At 43.9% G+C, this 18,544-nt stretch overlaps 1 protein-coding gene across 3 annotated transcripts in view; it reads right to left on the bottom strand.

The window, feature by feature from the left end:
• septin9b (septin 9b) overlaps window positions 1-18,544 on the bottom strand; it is a 53,976-nt gene that overhangs the window by 16,996 nt on the left and 18,436 nt on the right. The window contains exon 1 of one of the 3 annotated variants that reach the window (XM_079729584.1): window positions 8,420-8,515. The exons of the other annotated variants lie outside the window; for them this stretch is intronic. The gene's annotated coding sequence lies outside the window, so the exon portion shown is untranslated. Of the gene's footprint in view, window positions 1-8,419; window positions 8,516-18,544 lie in introns of those variants that run through there. 3 annotated transcript variants of the gene reach the window in all.

Here is an 18,544-nt window from a genome sequence, read left to right as displayed (position 1 = left end):
GTCCTTTTAACTCTCATCCAAGGCCAACTGCTCTCACTGATACCTTCAGTAAAAGGCAGAACGAGGGGGCTGTTGGTTTGGTCGGGTCAGGTGGCCGATCAGAGAGGATGGAGGTCTTTAGACCAATCCTGATATTTCACCTACCCCTGACCCCCGCCACTGACCCTCCGTTCTGAGTTCACCTTAATAGTGTAGGGTGTACCAACTACACAATGTAGATGAAGAAGTGGGAGTGTTGTTCTTGGCCCTCCAGATGGTCCTACAAATGGAGCGAATGCAGATGATGGCTCTGTGAGGTAGGGCAAGAAGTATCCCTTGGTTTTACTGAACATCGAGCCCTTGTACTTTATCTGTTTTACAAAGTAGAGATTTGGTCTAATATATTAAGACGCTGGCCACCGGAGTCCAAACTGCCTCATGTAGTGTGAACCAAAGCCAGGCCTGGCCATATGGTGTTGTTGAATAACACACACACAGTCACACAATTGTTCTATACCACAAACTTCAACTACAAACACTTCCCCACACACGTTTGGTGTTTATAACCAGTTTTATTTGTCTGACCTATACACACACGGGACAACATTAGCAGCCGCTTTTCCAACCGCCGCTCAAGAGTCTTTATCTTTATGACTCACAAATGAAGCCAAGCATTTTTCTATGTCCCCGCACAAAAGCTCTAATGACCTTTGCCACAGAGCTACCTTTCCGGATGAGGAACCGCATTAGGAAGAACCTCATTAGAAGGAACGGGTAGTGGATGACTCTGAATAATATTCATAGCTCTTTCATTCCCTCTTGTTTGCAGGGCAAATTACGGTTGAATTTGGCTGCGACCATCCATCTCTCCGAGCAGAGGGGCAAAGAAGTCACTCTGTGAGAAAAGTTTTTTAGGGAAGGAATATGAAATAAAGAACAACGAATTCCAACATCTGTGTTCTGGACAGGGCAGCCAAGGCGTCCCTCGGCCGGCGAGCCGATGGATGGCGTGCATTGTCCCGTCTAATGAAAAACAAATCCAAGGAGCAGCAGGGGAAAGTTGGCCAACAGGTGCCGTAACCAAACTGAGCGGGACTCTCAGATATTCAAGCCCTCGTTCCAACTCACTCGTTTCCAAACAGAATGGAGATCCAGTGCAAACACAACTCAAACTCAAGGAACACATCACTGATTTGTGCTTGTTTCTGTGTCTTTTTGTCCAAAGAAGAGGAATGTGAAAATGGACAACGTGGTGGACTAAGGGCACATGGGTTAGCTCAATTCCTCCATGATCAGAGTGGATCAAACACGCTGCATCTCTGCGCGTGACTGGATAGATCCCGCTAGGTCAACCCCCCCTCCCAAGTATGGCAGGTGCGTTCAAAGAAGGGATAGTAACAGTTGACTGGAAGCGTCATGTTGGTCCTAATATGTCCTTATATGGACATGTTGGAAGGAGAACACGGTGCGTTCGTGCATTATGGATGGAAGGACAAGATGGACATTGTACAACATACGTAGGTCCTGGAGTCAAGGTACGTTATGCCTTGATGTCCAGTACCACAAGAGAAGTTGGTGTTTGTTTGTGTCCATTTCTATATTAGAAACGCATTAGAAATTGTGTTTTACATTTTGTGCGAGGAAAATTATATATTTGTGTTTCAGATATAAAAAAAACAAACAGCCCTTTTGCTTGTGGTTTCAAGAGAATTGTCTAGTTTCCTGTTTCCTGTTTGTATCGGATCAGGGCTAGAAGGCTAGAAGACAAGGCGGTTTACTTTCCTCCTAATTTGATGCAGTCTTAATCACTAACATACTTTATCAGAGTAAAACTCAAGAACCGTTTAATCATATAGTATCTGTAAAAAGACAAAAGTATCAAACCAATCCCCTAATATGTCACGCTAAAGGCATAACTTGGTTTGGATAAAGAGTTACTGCCATGTTTGTTAAAATATAATCTACTGCAGAAAATAATGCGGCCTAATCTGCAATACTTCAAATATTATTAATTCTACCTGGGTGTTCAGAGTATGAAGTGCTGCTACCAAGAACAACTGGGTTTTGCAATCATCAAACTCCAAGACACAGAGGGGTTCCCAAGTCAACACCGTTCTGCTAAATCAATCATAATCCTGCCCTGGATTTCCTCTTACATGCTCGTTTGAAGCTACTAATCCAGCCAGAGCCAAGAAATACAGCAGAAGAAGAATCTGCCGTGTCTCTGTTTAATAGCTCATAGTTCAGTTCTGCTACAATACCAGGATGCCGAAACATCCCAGAGGGGGATAGTGGTAGGGGGTGGCGAGACACCAGAGAGGGAGAGAGAAGCAGCAATTATGCATTGCACACACAACCTGTAATTTGGCTCTGATGGCCCGCACTTGGTGAATTGGGTGTTTGATGAGTGATGTGGTGCATAACAAGCTGCTCTGTTAGGCAGGATCCAAGGTTTTCTTTGTTGAGGCTATCTTTGTCACATTTCAGATACTGAGGAACCTCTAAAAAAAAGGCAGCAACAACATTCCAACAAAAAGGATATTGATAACACTGTTGGGGCCTTCTTTTCCAGCAAGATTTACCACTGTTTACGTGCACAACTGTTTTGTTTTGAAAATGGATTACATTACGGAGGCCAGAAAGGCTGGTTTCTCCATCTTAAAAGCTATTGGAGAACGCAGGCTGCTAATCCAGCCACCCATCCTATATAGTTAAAGCTATTAGAACAGGCAACATCGCCTCCCCACAGCCTTGTTCGAGTCATGATACGACGGACAGTCCCTTACTTATAGTCTGCTTTTGCAATTATATTGGCTCCCCAGCGCTGTTTGTGTTTGTGTTTACACATATACATGTATGTGTTTGAATGCATCCTTCCCTCAATGTTTCCATTTCACACACATATGCACACGATGGAACATCAAAAGCGAACATAAAGAATGCTACTAGCATTCTCCATCCTTCAGTCCCGTCACTCATCTGGTCCCCCTGAGAATGCGACCCGCGGCCTAACAGCTTGGAAAGCAGATGGTGCTCTGGCCCGGGCTGAAACACAGCCTTCCACATGGAAACTGCTGGATGCCCTGATAACGACCTGTTCCAATACACAACTCAGAGAGAGAGGGACAGGGGGAGAGAGAGGGCCAGAGCCAGAGCCAGAGCCAAAGCGAAGGAGAAGGAATCTGCAGGTGAGGTAGGTACACATAAATAAATATCAATAATGAAGTTACCTAGGTTTATTGGACAGGCTTGAGGAGAAAGGAAATTGCAAGAGTGAAAGACAATTGAGAAAAGTTTGGTAGGCTATGATGCCGAGTTAGTTTGGGGCTGAGGGAATGTCAATACTACACTGGAACAAAGGGAGAGGAGGGAGAGAGGAGACCAGACCAGAGCAGCTAACGAGTATGGAGCCATGGTCGGTCTTGGTGGTGAGTTCCATGGCAGCCAGTCATACTGCTGGCCAACCAATGAAAACACTATAACTCAAGGCCCCCAAGGCATTCTGGGAAACAACACGGGGGAAAACTAGAAGGTCAGGCCACAGCTGCAGCGTATAATGAACTGCAAGAAGACAATGAATAAACCATACAATTGTAAATCACACAACCACTAAGTAAGAAGTAATGTAATGACAGTCTTAAATGTTTCAACACCCAATCGAACACGGGGGCATATTAATATGCAGAACTAAAAAGCTGAAAGCCCACAAGATTAAAAACAATTTCTGCGCAGATGTGGAACACAGCAATTTAGCAGCTGCACACATAATACACTGAATCTCCAAGTTCTACTGTCTCTCTATTAGTTCACCCATTTTTAGTTTGGAAATAGATAACTACAATGGGGCCTACTAACAGTCTTCCTAAACACAAAAGAACTGTAAACTTGAAGTCAAATTAGTATCTTTGTCAGACCTCAATTGGTAGCTTAAGGATAGGGGGAAATAGTTTGCAGATGTTGGGTTATTATTTAACCAGTGTCTAAAAGTGGTTGGTATAATGTCAAGGTCTTGTTAATAAGATAAATGTGTCAGCTGACAATACATTGTAAACCTGAGCTAATTTGGTATTGATATTATTATTAGTATTTGCAACAAAGGCTGAAAGCTGTAGAAATCCAGGAACTGTGATCTCTGAGATAGGAGCAACACATTTTAAGTACTTCCCTATATGTTAAGATGGTTTGGTTCTCTTTTCTAAATTGAGTTTGCATCAAACCAACCACCGTCATATCTCTAACCAAGATCCAGGGCTTCTGTTCATTGGTCAGAAAATGATAAAGGAAAGTGAGAGACTGGATGGTTCTCTCTCCTCCACCCGTCAACCTCTAAGTGAAGCTGCTTTTCAGGCCTAAAGCACTATGGATCAGCTGAGGCCCTGTGGTCCATCCATCCTGATGCGACTACAATGGTTGCATTCACAATGGCCCCGTGGGCTATGGACGTTTCCTGTGCTGCTCGGGTCCCTGGCCAGAAGGGCAAGGCCTCGAAATCCCAGGTTCTGATCCCCGGAAAAACTGGAGGAGTATATACATGTTGAGTAATAGTACTCACAGTGGTTTTCCTCATCGTGTGGCTCGGAGACACAGCCCTCCATACACAGGAATGAAAAGGAGTACAGTGTCCATCATTCATTCATGCCAATAGTACAATGTTGGTTTGGTACATTAACTCTACCCTAGTGATAGGTACAGCTATCCATAGACACAGGTACACAACTACTTCTGCCAATCAGTAGGCTGAAGGAGAGTCCCAGTATGTATGGCTGTGTATACCTGCCCAGGAGACAGAGGAGAATCCGGGTGGTGCTGTTGTAGGCATGGGGAGTGGTTTTAATGACGTAGCCTGCCAACGTTGTGCCCAGATTGCTGACCACAAATTTATGCAACCGGATCAGAATACGAGCCTGACCGCCTTGGGACATGGTCAAACTCATTAGTTCCCAACCTTTGACTTTATTTGTACCATTAAATAGGCATCCATATCTTTTCCGGACCACCTTAGAGGAAAATGTTGAAAAATTTGTTGATAAATAAACATACAGAATCTGAACCATGGCCATGGGCAGTAAACAGTGGAAAGACAAAGTCAGCAACGCTGCCTATGCTCCCAGTGTGTTTATTTAGCAAACACAAATTAATTAAAACATCACTGGAAAATTCTGTTTTATTTTTAATTTATTTAGGGACCATCTTCCAGTCAGGGACTAAGGATGGAAATTAGCCTACGGCTATAATCATCTATATTTACTTCTTTTTTTTTAAGTTCATACATATATTTGGTCCCTTTGTAAAAAAAACTACTTAAAACTTCAAAACATTACAATGGAAAAGATACGATGGAATGCTCAGAGAGACACTATTTTTGAAATAACAATGATCAAGACATCCTTTTTTTGGGGGTTAATATCGGCAGTACCTTCGTTTACCAGAGATTGAAAAACACAAGTCCAGCTCAATGGATCTAAATGTGCCTAAGACACGATCTGGGACTGGACAGGGCTGACAGTAAATGCATCTGACCTGATCGGATGATACAGGTTGCATTAAAACAACAAGTGTAACCGAGAGCACTGCCGTTTGTTTGTCAATGTATTGATGTGCATGGATATTTTTTTATTTGAAAGCAAGAAGGAACTTGTCTCTGCATTATGCAGTTTCTGTCATGGTAGAGTCTGCCTTTTGAGTTACAGATGTGCTTGAGCACCAGTGACCGTGAGACATGACATTGCCATCCTTTTGCAGACAGCTTTCGAGTTTCCTTTTCTTACGAGGACATCTGAGATGCAAGACCAATGCAAAAGGGTTCTAATAACAACCAACAGTGCATTCCTCGTGAGGTGCTTTGAAGGATTGCCTCCCCGAGAAATTCCATCAAATTCCAGGGACCAAACTCGCCGCCATTAATTACCCATGGCGCCTTGCAGCGGCAGGACAGCAGGAGCGCTGAAACACGGCCCTGGAGGCAGCCGGCGGCCCCGCAGCCAGCCTGACTTCCCTATACTTCAACAATCTGTCACCTCTGACAGGAAGTGACACATCTGCCTTCCCTCTGCTCCATCGTACTCCCAGTAGTATCATGCAGAGAGAAACATAAACAACAGCCCTCACAGTTTACTCTGTGTGTGTGTGTGTGTGTGTGTGTGTGTGTGTGTGTGTGTGTGTGTGTGTGTGTGTGTGTGTGTGTGTGTGTGTGTGTGTGTGTGTGTGTGTCTTACAAGGGGAGAAATTGTGAATCAGCGAATCCATACACACACACACACAGAATGAGACAATAGGATTTGCCATCAACTTCAAACATAAAAAAAAGTTACCATTGATGACAAGCACGCACATCATAGTGAATATTCAGTGAGGCCCCTCTCCAAAGAACCCAGAAGCCAGAAAGAAGCTGCTGATCAGCGATGTTTTGGATGCACTTCCGGCAACAGCACTATGTGGCCACTTATGCTTAAACACACACCCAGCTGGGTAAAGCCTCTTCCAGGAGGGGTTGGGATGGGCCACCCATACACACGCAGTTGTAGAATACTGTAAACGGTTGGTAACTCAAAACTAGGTTTCTCTGAGCATCTCTCTCTGTGGATCTGTTATTGGACAGTTATTTGAGATGTTATGTCAAATGTGCAAAGACAGTATGCCAATATGTAGGTCTACCTATTGCAACACTAAAGGTAATATTCTGAGGTTATATTAAAGCCTCGCTAGGTGACTACTATGCTAGACTATGGTACTTAGACATGTTAATTGTGGTATGATGCCTTGATGATCTACAATAGATCCAGTAATCCATGTCAGAATGGCCCTGTAACGATCCCCAGGCAGAGTTTAGTTTCAGTCATTGAAGTGTTAATTACCAGGTAGCTAATCTGATTAAATGACAGTGGCTTGGTGGGTTAGCATACCCCCTGTTGTGATCTCAGACAATCCAGAATGAACTGCTTCCCCCAACACGTGGTAGCATTAACAACGTTAAACACAACCATTAACAACCTGTGGTAAAACCACCAGTCCCAGTATGCACACACTGCTCACAGACTTACTGTGAGAAATTAACATTTAACAGGCCATGAAAATGTTTCTCATTGAACAGCAGACATCCAAATGCAAAACAAATGAATTTGTTCTTGAGAGCCGATCCCTTGAGACTAAGAAAGGGAAGATGTGTGCATCCGCTACAAGCCTCAAGACCAACACATGGGCCGGATCTCGGAGGTCAGCTGTTGCATGGAGACGTTAGTCATCAAATAGAGCAGAAGACACGGAGACCTCACATGTTGGTAGGCCTACTTTGTTCAGAAAATAGTTTTTTCATGAAAACAACCACCATGATTTGTGTGGTTGACCTCTTGCAACACAATAATCAATGTTTAAATACAACCAAATGTATTCTGGCTCATATGAAACCATGTGATAACTGAACTGAACTCAAACTGGCTGATGCCCAAATGTTTTCCAAGAGGGTCAAATGTACACTAAACTCTCAAAGAACTTGATCCTACTTGATCTTTCTCTACCCAAATCCAATTCAATAAACTCATGACGAAGTTGAGTCCATGGCGGCGGAGAGGGACAAGCTTGGAGACTGAAGTGCATGGCCTGTGTATCTCTTAACTCGCGCTGAACCGGGTTAGCTCTGTGGAGATCCAATGGAAGGGATTGCCAACATTTCATTATGTAAACCCCCAAAGAAATAAGCTTGGCTAGTGTGCTGAAATGTCTAATAGTCCGATGTGAATAGGAAACCCCCTCTCATAGCTCACATGGTGATAGGTGAGGCTAAATGCAGAGCAGCTAAGTCAAAATTGGCCAGAGCCTCATGAGAGCATGAAACAACCAGAAGGGTTAAGTCATTAGCTGCATTCTGATTGGTCAACGCTGGCCTCCATAATATGGGATGGATCGTTCATGCACATTGTGGAGCGGGGGGGGGGGGGGATAAGAACAGAAGAGAAGAGTTGGTGGGAGAGAGAGAGAGGAAGTGTGCGTCGTTTTCAGTCTGTGTGTGTGTGTGTGTGTGTGTGTGTGTGTGTGTGTGTGTGTGTGTGTGTGTGGGGAGGGGGTGGGACCCCCCACCCCCCCAAAACTTTCCCAGACGGTTTAACAAAGAAGTTGGAGACAGGGAGAAGGATAAGAGGGGGAGACGAGAAGACATGAGAAAAGGACAAGGTCTACAAGATAAATTACACACACACACACACACACACACACACACACACACACACACACACACACACACACACACACACACACACACACACACACACACACACGGGTTGTCTCTTTCTCTCTCAGGCAAACCTTCAGTTACTTCTCAGCCCTTTACAACAGCACACACAAACTCTTCAACAACAATGCACGCACACACAGAGCGGCCAAACGTGACCCACTGACACACTCTGACACAACGGAAACACCGAGAACATAAAAAACGACAACTCACCCAACCCTTCCCTGTGTTCTTGTCTTTCTTTTCCTTCCTTTTCCTCTTTCCCTCTCCTTCTTCCTCCCTCAATCACAGCTACAGCTGGCCCGGCTGCAGAGCTGCTCCACTGGCCACGCCCACACACAGTCATGTGACCCGCCCTCAGTGGATAGCAGCCATTTTGTGGCCACGCCCCTCATTCAAAGACAGTCAATGGGGATACGGCTGTGGCTGCCCATGTGGACGTAAAGGAGTAGAAGACTGTGTGGACTTGTTCTGTGGTGCGGCTTAATTTCTAAGCTCTTCATATTGAGTAGAGTGTGTAGGATTTCCAAACTAAATATTAGCCATGTTTATTTTTGTTGAATGGGTAGGATCGAGTGTGTGAGTGTGTGAGTGTGTGTGTGTTTTTGGGCAAGACAGAGAGGGGTTTAATTTACTTGTGAGTCTGTGTGTGTGTGTATGTGTGTGTGTGTGTGTGTGTGTGTGTGTTTCTCCATATGCGCTCTCACCCCCACTGCTTTGTCTCAGTTGGATAGAAGGCAGGAGCGGGTTCGATTGTGTGTGGCCTGTGGTGTACACGTCTGTGTCTCTGTCTCACACACACACACACACACACACACACACACACACACACACACACACACACACACACACCATGCTGGTGACTCATGCCGGGACCAACACTACCCAGGGGAAAGATGACCAAGCCAGAACAACATTGAGCCCAGAACTCACATCTCTATGAGCAGATCCCCGTTGGATACAAGCAATACAATTACTTTCCATGTAGTTTCCTTCTTATATGTGATATATGCACCACAAAAATACAAGAGATTGAAGGACCAAATATTGTGTTGGTTTGTGTGAACCTCGTTCACAAGAACATATCTGTATGCGCAAAATAATGGATTGTAAATGGAGAAAATCTCTTTTAAAGGAGAAGGCATAAAATCGGAAAAAAATATTCCCAGAATTGGTAATAGATAAAGTCGATCACATTTCATATAAATAGGGCGAAAAGAGCGAGAATGAATGAATGATGGTGAATCAGAAAGTATTTAGTTAAACGCAAGTTTCTTTCTTTCCACCAGCAGAGTTACTATGGTCCAGAGAGCTGTTTTCATAACATTCATCCGAAAGCTTCCTTCCTGTCTAACCTCTAGTACAGTTTCGCCCTGGTGTGTGGTTTTTCTGTGCGTGTGCGTGGGTGTGTGTGTGTGTGTGTGTGTGTGTGTGTGTGTGTGTGCGTGTGTGTGTGTGTGTGTGTGTGTGTGTGAATGTGTATATCCCTGCACCTAAGGGCCTATTTACATGCAATCTTGATATTCTATCCCCAGAGAACGTACAATTCTCTGATTACGGCTGTCGCAGTAACAACATGGAAACCATTCATTCCATTCAAGCCAGGGATCCTCACTCAAACACAAACTAAATGGGCCGTGTACCATTCAGATCACAACTTCCTGGCTCTGATCACAAACCAAGATACACACGGGACACAGGAGTGCTGCTGTTTCGACTGCAGCTTGGTAAGAGGTGAGAGGAAGCTAAAAACTATTCAGCTATGAAGCTATTCAGAAAACAGCCTGCGCCATATTCATTTGCATGGCAACGATGTTGAACATTTGGGCTGGTGATATAACAATACTAGAAACCACCCCTTATCATTCAGAATGAGCACTTTTATCAGTGGTCGTCTAACTGTAAGTACATTGAGGCATGAACCGTTGGTTTGAAAGGACATGAGCCATTGGCTTTAAAACAACTGGAATGGATTGGCCCTCTGAGTAACTGGAGATGCAGATTAAGCCAGCAGAGAGAGTCGGTATGCCAGCTGCCCTGGAAAGCTCTGTGATTGGACCAGAGGTCAGGGTTCATGATTGGGTTAGGTCGCCCAATCAGAGCGGAGTACACATGGAAGCGGTTAGAAGAGGCACCTCTATGACTGCAATATGACTCACTCACTGATACATATCCCCCCAAATATCCATCTAGAGAGAGAGGCATGATAGCAGGAGACAAGATAGGGGAGAGTGAGAGAGATGGAGAGAGATGGAGAGTGAGAGGAGGTAGAAAAGTGAGAGAGGGGGGGAAATGGAGGAGAAGACGGAATAAGGAAGGAATAAGTCTAGATACAACAAGGAGTTGAAGAGGGAGAGATAAGAGCTGAGATGATGATGGAGATGGGGGATCTGGATGGGATGCTTGAAGGGAAGTGGGGGGAGGGAGAGATTTGCGAGAGGAACATCTGTCGTGGCCCTAGCTGGCGGCGGCTGGGAAGACTAGTGTCAGTTGGAGATTTCCTGTTGTGTGTTTCTGCTGAACTCGCTCTTCCCCCGTGGTGCAGATGGAGACAACAGGTGTGATTCGATCAAACAAAAAAAAATAAGATACTGACCTCCTGAGGGACATATTCGGAGTCCACCTCTAGTGAGCCATGTGTCCACAGACACAGATGTAGTACACACACATAGACACACACATCTTTTTGTTTGACGTGGAAAACATTTTGTACAACGTATCTTGCTTGTATAAAGTTTTAATGTAGTCATACCAAGACTATCGTTGTGTATCTCTATGGTTCAAACCTATAGAAACATACTTTTCAAGGCTACTTAATGGCATGTCAAGGTGCCATAACTCCAGCATGGTTTAATTGTACACACAGGGAGAAGATATAGGACAGTTTATATCTGCCCTGAGAATTAGTTTGTGTAAAAGTATGCTTATGGTTTCTTAACACCTGATTTAAATTCCCAAATCTTCCTCGCTGGAACAATTATCTATGACGAATTGGACAATTATAACAGAGACAGAGAGCAGATGTTCTTCCATACATGCACAAACTTCCAAAACAACAACCACTTTATCAACAATGGCACATCTGGAAACCAAGGCATCATTTCCATGGTCACTCGAATCGGCACGAACACAGTGAACCCAGCTAGTCTGCTCAGAAAATGAAACTACCAGCGAGTCATTTAGCACATCGGCGTTGACCGCCCCGTGAGATTAAACACAGAAGAAGACATTAACTGGTGTCTTTGGATGTTGCTGCGCATCCATTGCGGGAATTTAAAGAGGAATCATCATGGCTTGACATAATTGGTCTTAATGCGAACCACCTGTGCAGACAGTATTTTAAAAAAATCCCTGCGGTCTCTGTGGAGTCCCGCATTCCTCCCCCGGCATGAAGAAGCGCAAACCATCCAGCGGATACTCACAGGGTTCCTCCTCCGGCCCGTAGTTCATCTCAGCGCACATTGCCGCCATTTTTACCCTTCTCTGGTGGTCTCTTTTTCTCTCCTGTCCCCAAGCTGGCTTTACAAATCAAATCAAGAACAACAATCCCCCTGCTCTGGAGGGGAAATTGATTTCACAGATAGTTCACCCGCAAATCAATGCCTTGGCCTGAGCGGGCTCAGAAAAACTGGATAGTGTGGCTGAGGAGGGTTTCAGAGGGAGAGAGGGGGGCCCTAGTAGAACACTGTTCCCTCCACGTTGTGAACTCTGGAGCTTCTCTGGATGACAGTGTAAACAGATCTGTTCTTAGGCGGCGTTCTCCTGGGGAATCCCCAGCCCCTCACTCAATGTTCAGACTAACATGGGAAGAACTGTATGGGAGGGAGACGGGGGGTCGACTCCACGAAAATAAATTCTGTGGGCTAACTCTTCGTGAAGTCTTGCTCTATGTTTCTAGAATCGTCTTTTGTCTTTTGTTAACGACGAGAATTGAGAAAGGAAAGGCTTTACTTGAATCTTTATTCATTGTGATATAGAGCAACAAACGGTTCCTAGAATAAACATAAAATTTTGTGGTCGAAGTGCGAGAACTTTGAGTTGTTCCCAAAGAGAGAAATGTGTCCACAAACATGACTCATCCAACTTTAAAAGTCTTTCGGAATTTCCTACAAGAACTCAAAGCTTTATTTTTATTCAGGGCTGTTCCTCTGGCACTGTCATGTTAGCTGCTGAGTACACTCTCCAAGCTCAGTGTAACTCATTAGAGATAACTTGCCCTTTCCCCCAAATCCTCAGCTGTGCTTCTTCTATCAAGCCCCTCTGTTTGACACTCCTCTGAGATGATGTCAGAAGTTATTTCAGTTTGAATATAGAGAAGGGGGGAGTTTTAGCTATGGAGTCCTAGAACATAACCACCTGGAGGGTTTCAATTTGAAAGGGCCAAAGAAAAAATAGCATAATATTTGCTTCGGATTGCATTTATTTGTGGCTAAGCATTATGCCCCCTTACGCTTAGGCTGAGCTCAGTGAGCATCCAATGATCTTTCTACATGCTCAGCTACCCGAGCATATATGCCTTTGGAAGTGGTAGTAAACAAGGGAATAACATGCACACCATCCACACCGACATTAAGCCTTTGTGTACTGAAGTCAGGAACTCCTCAAGCCTTGTCAGCCATCTTAAAAATAACAAAGCAGTGTCCCCTCATCCGGTGAGATCATCGGCCAGGACCGTAGCTTTCCAACCGTCTCAGCTCCAGCTGGCCACAACCATCGCTGCACAATAAATCTCTTCTAGAAGGCAATCAAATCTGTGTTGTAAGCAGTACAAAACTGCCTTAGTTGTTCGTCTATTGGTCCGCCAAACAAACACACAAACAACGCACAAACACACGCACACACATGCCCGCACGCATAAAACTGTTGTAAAGGCAAGAGTATCTTGTGTAAGCCGCACACAAACTGAACATCAGATGTGCCCACATGTCCAAACTGATGCATGCGTAGGCACATGCACACATGCAACCATGCACACACACACTCACACACACACATACGCACACACAAACTTCATACACTACCCGGTTTGGCAGATTGTACTATGGTTGCACACACAACCATCTGTCCATCTGCTGAGAAACATGACTAAATGGGTAAATTTACACACACAGGCACCGCACACACACACACACACACACACACACACACACTTGTCATCAACATGGGGAAAAATATTTAATGAGCAACATGTAGAGGCACTTAAATACAAACTCAAACCCATTTATGACCAACAACACTGGAGCGACCGGTGGGATTTCACCAGTACTGCTACGGAGACGTGAGGTTTGGCATTGGTTGTGCGAGACGAAGGGAAAGTGAGACAAGCGGATACAGGAGATGAGTGCGACGGAGGCTTTGCTTATCTACCCTTCACTTCCATGGCCAAGCAACTATCTCTCTCCCCTATGAGTGTGTGTGTGTGTGTGCGTGTGCGTGGGTGAGTGTGTGTTGAGCATGTGGCTGTGTTTATGTTTGTGTTTCTGTAGATATGAGTGTTATCTGCGAATCGTTTAAAAGCCTGTGTGGGTATCCCTGTGTGTGTGTGTGTGTGTGTGTGTGTGTGTGTGTGTGCTGTGAGGACTCATGATTGTCAACACAGTGCAGGTCATACTGTGCACCTGTGGGCGTCTACATACATGTGCAATGGGGCCTGTGTGTGTGTGTGTGCATGTGTGTGTGCGTGTGCGTGTGCGTGTGCGTGTGCGTGTGCGTGTGCGTGTGCGTGTGTGTGTGTGTGTGTGTGCAGGCTTGGAGGATGGGCCATATCTTTACTATGGCTGTGGGAGTAGTGGGGACCGCAGAACAGGACGTAGGTCTCTCAGCATTGGTGGGAAACGTCTTTAACCCCTGACTCTCACCAGAAGCTTAAAGTAAACTAAATTCCCAGAGCCAGAAAGCTCTACATGTTGGGGGAGAAAGAAATGTGTGTGTTTGTGAGTGTGTGCATGCGTGCGGCACACACACACAATAGTGTTTGGGAGGAAAAAAAAGAAGGGAAAATTTCCTTTCATCTTAGATAACTCAGCTCAGAACATATTTAACTAATGAATAACTCTTTTTTGAGTCATGCTTCCTGTGTGAAACCATCTAAAACCAGAAGCATTATAGGCCGGGAGTGTATGTGCTTCTCGTTTATGTGTTGTATTCTTATCAAACCAATGGCTCAACCATTCTTTGAAGGCAATAGAACTGTGATATAATAAATATATAAATTTCTCCAAAACAGTCAGATGCTTTATCAAAGCTATGTTGTATGCAAAACCTGGCAAAGATAGAAATATGACAGACACAAAACTTAAAAAAATCTATGAAGAATAAAATAAAGATCAAGTGTAAAACTGGTGAAAGCTTCTCTTACCATTTACCGTTTTAGCACGACATCATCTGCCTGGTTCAACCACATTTCACCTGTCCCACAGTGCCTCCTAGTGGCGTCTTAAGGACTTGCTTGCAGACTGAGGCTAGTCAGACGATACATGTTGAGGATCTCCAGCTCTCTGTGATGCATTATTATGGATCCCATTGCTTTTCATCGCTATACGCGCCCACACTTCCCAAAATCGCACAGTGATTGGAGACTCAACACAGCTCTATAATACATTTAAGAAGCCCACTGCTTTCCTTGGTAAGGTGTCGCCCACGCTGCCCAGAACCACGATAAGACTGGCTATGAGAGGTTTAGGTAAAGCTAGTTAAGTTTAGGTTAGAGATGGGTACGTGCAGGTAGTTGGTAAGAGATGGTTAGGGTTAGAAAAATATTTAAAAATCTTATAGTGTGGGGCAGCCTTAGACAATATCTCCACATGTGATGGGCAAAACACCAACACTGTAACATCTCACTCTACCTCTCCCTCCCATTCTGCCTCTGAGTAATGAGCTGTCAGGTAATGATGATTATTAGTCTGAGATCAGTCCAACTTGGTTTGAATGTGAGAGAACTTGTGCCTCTCCTTAGGGTGTGTATTTTTGAATGTGTGCGTGTTTGTGTGTGTATTTGTGTGTGCGAGTGTGTGTGTGTGTGTGTGTGTGTGTTTGGGTGGGTGTGTGTGGGTGTGCGTAGGCGTGTGTGCGTGTGTGTTTGAGAAAGAGGCTGAAAGAAAAGACAAGGACCCACAGTATAATAAAAAAGGTAATGTGTTAATTTGTATATTTACATGTGGAGAGAGAACTTAGCTCACATGTGCCTTCTCCTGAGTGTGTGTATATTTGAAAGTGTGTGTGTGTGTGTGTGTGTGTGTGTGTGTGTGTGTGTGTGTGTGTGTGCACATGCCCTTTCCTATGACCCGCGGATGGAGACAAATCACCCAGTGTCCCTGGCTGGCCTTTCTCCGCCTTCAGAAGGTCAGTTCAAATGAAAGACGAATAGCTTCATTTGCTCCATGGTCCATAATGACCAGACCCAATTAGAAAACCAATTCACTTCTAGTTCATCTTATTATTCTAGGCACCGGGAAGGAATTTCATATCTCATTTCTGCTGGGTTCAAATCAGGGAATTGTTTTCTTTCTCAACAATGTCTAATCAGCCAACGGGGTGTGGCTCATTTCCAGTGTTTTCCAAAGTTCTCTCTGTTAGTTAACACTCTCTGTGTTAGTTAACACGCTCTGTGTTAGTTAACTCTCTCTGTGTTAGGTAGCTCTCTCTGTGTTAGTTAGCTCTCCCTGTGTTAGTTAACTCTCTCTGTGTTGTGCTCTCTCTATGTTAGTTAACTCTCTCTGTGTTAGCTATCTCTCGCTTTGTAAGTTAATGCTTTCTGTGTTAGTTAGCTCTCTCTGTTTTAGCTAGCTCTCTCTGGTTTAGTTAACTCTCTGTGTTAGCTAGCTCTCGCTGTGTTAGTCAACTCTCTGTGTGTTAGTTAACTCTCTCTGTGTTAATTAACTATCTCTGTGTTAGTTAATTCTCTGTGTTAGTTAACTCTCTCTCTCTCTGTTAGTTAACTCTGTGTTTGCTAGCTCTCTCCGTGTTAGTTAGCTCTCTCTGTGTTAGCTAGCTTAGTTAACTCTCTCTGTGTTAGCTAGCTCTCTCTGTGTTAGTTAACTTTCTCTGTGTTAGTTAACTCTCTGTGTTAGCTAGCTCTCTCTGTGCTAGTTGACTCTCTCTGTGTTAGCGAGCTCTGTGTGTGTTATGGTGTTATCCATTTGTATGGTACGCCGGTATGTGCAAGTCGTAAATTGTTAATCTCCCAGATTTCTTGCGGCATTTGCGGAGGCACGTCCCCTTTTGGTCGTAGTAGCTTTCCCGTTTCTCATTGGCTAGTCATTGTAATTGTTAGCTACATTAGCCTCTTTAACAAACCAGCTCGAAAACAAACAACACAACTTTACATTGTATTGCACGCACAGAAAGACCATGCAATGCATAAATTGGTGACCGGCATAAAGAAGCAATGTAATGAAGTGTGCAAGAGCATTTCAAATCTACATTAAAATGACCAACGTGATACAAATACAATGAAAATAAATCATTTCTTCGGGCGCAGCCATTTTGGTTGACGAGTAGTACGGTCAGCCTCACTGAACTCGCTCTACTTTCAGAATAGCAAGTGAGACCGACCACAAGGGGGCGTGCCTCAGTGGAATAACGCAAGAAAGCTGGGAGATTTGTGACTTATGACTTGCACGTACCGCTGTACCATCCAAATGGATTACAGCAAAAAAAGATACTTTTAGTAGTTAATTGCCACCTTTCTTCTTCCAAATGTAATTTAATTAGCAAGACAAACTCACTTTAATGTGTTTGATGTGGATGTTTTCTTGATGTTTTCTTAAATGTGATATAAAGACACCATTTCAGCCAATACAAATATTAAATTCTTTAACCACAGTTATTCTGTGCTGTTTAAAAGGTTTGCACACATCTTAGATTAAAAAGTCAAACAGTAATAGTAATACTGAGAAAAATTATAGTTGCATACGATTGTTTATGTCACAAATTAGGAACCGCAAATATCTCACTTTATTAGAAGTACTAGTATAAGTAATGGTCTTAGTGCTAGTAGTAGTAGTAGTAGTAGAAGTAGTAATAGTATTAGTTGTAGTAGTAATAGTAGTATGTCTGTCTCACAGAGCTGCCTCTCTGGCCTCCGTCTGGGATCTGAACTTTAAGTATATTTTAGTAGTAGTATCAGTAGCAGAACTAGTTCTGCCTCATGGATTCCCTGTCTGCTGTCTTGAGAAGGCAAGTAGATACGGAGGGAGCACAGATTGGTGTTTGATGCCTTGATGAAGGTACGTCTTTTCTGTCAAGATAAAACATTGTGCTTGACTGAACACAACAGACACGTGCAGATACCGATCACAACACATCCACACTGCAGCACTTGACCCAAACTGGCCGCTAGGGAGGTTGTTCAAAGAGAGGCAGAGACGAACCAAGAATGACTGCTTCGTATTGCCTCAGTATATGATAGTATTCACATTTGTATAACATACATGTGGAGAAGGTAGAGCATGGAAGGTTATATTTGTATAAAAGTTATTATCCAATCCATTTCAATAATACAATTGAATCGGAATAATGCCAAATCAAATCTGCGGAAAAAAATATGTGTTGGTGTGTGTGTGTGTGTGTGTGTGTGTGTGTGTGTGCGTGTGCGTGTGCGTGTGTTTGCGTGTGCGTGTGAGTGTCTATGCTCTATTCAGAATCCCATGAATGCTGACTCTTTAAACATTCATGGCTCGAAGTGATGTTAGATCAAAGTAGGAAAGTTCATTGGATAGAAACATACTGATTTTGGTCACAGGATCCCTTAGACAGGAAGTGAGCACCACAGTGAGGTTACTCAGCATGGGAAACAGTTACTTAGACAGAGGACGGAAGGAAGCCTGGGACGTGCATTTTTAGTGTGTGTGTCTATGTGTGTGTGTGTGTGTGTGTGTGTGTGTGTGTGTGTGTGTGTGTGTGTGTGTGTGTGTGTGTGCAAGTGTATTTGTGTGTCCATGTCCAATGTGATTATGTTTTTGTGCAAAGCAAGCATGATGTCATTTTCTCTTGGGAAATGTGAGAATGAATTAGGAATTTAACTCATCTGTACTTAATATTCAGAGAAATGTCTGACATATGTCATCAATGAACTTACCCAGATAATAATCAGGCTTGTAGATAGGGTTTAACAGTTTAACCCTAGTTGAACAGTTAAACCCAAGTTAGAATGGTTTAACTTGCAGAGTGTTGCAGTGCAATCCGGGGGTGGTTGATCCATATTTTATAGATAGATCTGATAGATTATGTAATTTTTGCAAATATGTGACAATGCAGCGCATTCAGGCTAAGGGGTCTACCTTCTCTCCCTCAAGTAGACCACCTAATGTGCCTCCCCCTGTGGGCAAATGACTGAGG

Source organism: Pollachius pollachius (assembly GCF_949987615.1).
Source record: "Pollachius pollachius genome assembly, chromosome: 2".
Classification (NCBI taxonomy): domain Eukaryota; kingdom Metazoa; phylum Chordata; class Actinopteri; order Gadiformes; family Gadidae; genus Pollachius; species Pollachius pollachius.
Note: the sequence above shows the minus strand (reverse complement) of the source record. Positions and strands in the feature narration are given on the sequence as shown.